The sequence below is a fragment of the Olea europaea genome, chromosome 3 (genome assembly GCF_002742605.1).
Source record: "Olea europaea var. sylvestris chromosome 3, O_europaea_v1, whole genome shotgun sequence".
In the NCBI taxonomy this organism is placed as follows: domain Eukaryota; kingdom Viridiplantae; phylum Streptophyta; class Magnoliopsida; order Lamiales; family Oleaceae; genus Olea; species Olea europaea.
In genome coordinates this window covers 18,353,190-18,355,377 of record NC_036239.1, presented here as the reverse complement: position 1 = coordinate 18,355,377, position 2,188 = coordinate 18,353,190, and positions in this window count along the sequence as shown.

Sequence of the window (2,188 nt, the reverse complement as noted above, 5' to 3'; positions counted from 1 at the left end):
GCCATTTGAACAGATTCTTATACTCATATGGTGTCGGGGCCCTACATTTCAATAGTTCATTCTTGTATGGATAAAATATTTCCCTGTATTATATCAATTTGCCACTATAAATTTCATGGATCTTTTGGGGGTCTTCACATGGGGTGCATAGTGTATTCGCTATACTATAGAGAACAAGGTTGATATTCATGAGCATTTCGTCTTGGGAAGTTTTGGTACCACCAAAGTGGTGAGAGGTGGAGTCTAATGTATTTGCCGTTGATAAGTGGGTTTTTGGGTTAGTGGCAATAGTGTTTTAACGGAACAAACAAGAGATAGTTGCATCAAATTAAGGTAAAATGGTCATGTTATTTAAAATTTGGTCTTTTAACGTCGGTCTGACATTTTCATCTATAAAGGATCTTTGTTCAGACGTTTAAAAGGTTCGGAACTTTGAGGGCTAAAAATCAAAAGTTTAGGACCTCATTATCACAACCTTCAAAGATTTTGAACCTCAGGTGCAATTTACACTACTTGATATGGCCGTTACTATGTGAAAGTCTTATGGCTCAGTGACAAGAGCCTGTTCCAGGAGTTGAAATGTCAGCTTCTGATTGGCAATGTTTTGTATTTTTTTTTTCAACCTCCAACAGTGTCTATCTATTTAAAAATTTGTCATTAAGCCTGTTTTTGTAGTAGGATTGAAGTCTTATTTGCCCCACATGACAAATGTTTTTCAATTATTGAGGACATTTTTGACATTTGATTAATCATGACTTTTATGTACAAACAATATTTATGTGATTATATTCACAATTTTTTTTTATTGGTAATTATATTCACACAACCATTTTTTATATATGCACCATATTTTAATTATAAAAAAGGTTTTCAATATTTGTTCATTTTTACTTTTGATGTCCTCGACTTTTTTCACATTATATTATTATTCTTAACTTTCAATTAATTAATATTTTTTGTATTTAATCACGATTCTTATTCAAATATTCTACTAACGTGCATTGAAAAGAGAAGCAAATATTTTGTTCAGCTTTTGTACCAATTTTTTTTTCCTGATTATTTAAAAATATGAGAGATAAGTCTTTTCTATTATCATAACAAATATTTTGAATGAAAATTGTCTCTATGGATGATGTGAAAATTTATAGAGGGTTGATGATGAACTTAAATGTAAAAATAAGAAAAGCTTAGAGTATTCATTAATTAAAATGTAGTCTAGGTAACAAAAAATGTGGTGTGAATATATTTATTCTTTTTGTTTTTTTTTTTTTGAAAAATACATCATATTTTAATTACATTAAAGATCACTAACCTTTATTTATTGTCACACTTATATCTTTAATTTTTTTTCTCATCACATTCTTATTTTTAACATTTTATTAATTAGAAAATCTTGTCCTTAATTATGATTTTCATCCAAAAATATTGTTATCTTGCTTTAAAATGAGAATTCAATATTTAATTATATTTTTGTATTATTATTTGTGTTGCTTATTTAAAAATTGAACATGCTACATATACAATCGAAATTGACAACCACACACATGAGAGAGGGCTCATGATGAATAAAAAAATCATTAACCCCCTCCTGTGAGTAGGTTGTCAACTGAGATTATCAACCCCGATTGTATAACTAGCAAAAATTTTAAAAAATACAATAGGCATAGTCTTTTTACTCATCTTAAAAGAAATTTAAAAAAAAAAATTCACAATTTATGTTAATTTGAGAATAAGAATGCGATGAAAAAAAGCTTGATACATAAATACGATAATGTTTAAAGATTATTAACCTTTCATGCAATTAAAATGTAATCTAATTATTAAAACTACAGGGTAAATGTATTGAGCTTAGTATTTATCACTTTAAGCACGTTGCTATTTATGACATGTTTGAATCAGTTAATTTTTTCAAGCCCACTCGTAAAAAAGTCAATTATTTTGATAGTAAAATCAAGATTATTCTCAAAATAAGTAACTAAACTTATTTTACTTCTAAGCAACAAAAATTATTATTTTATAACATGTTTAATTAAAATAAACCTTCATGCAAGTATATTTTAAGCTTATTCCACACACAAGTTTGGCTAAGCTTCAAATGTTTAACAGCAGATATATATTAACTTTTCATTTGACAAATTACTGAAAATATGCTTGGCTTATCATACTCTACTCGGACTGAAGCACAATA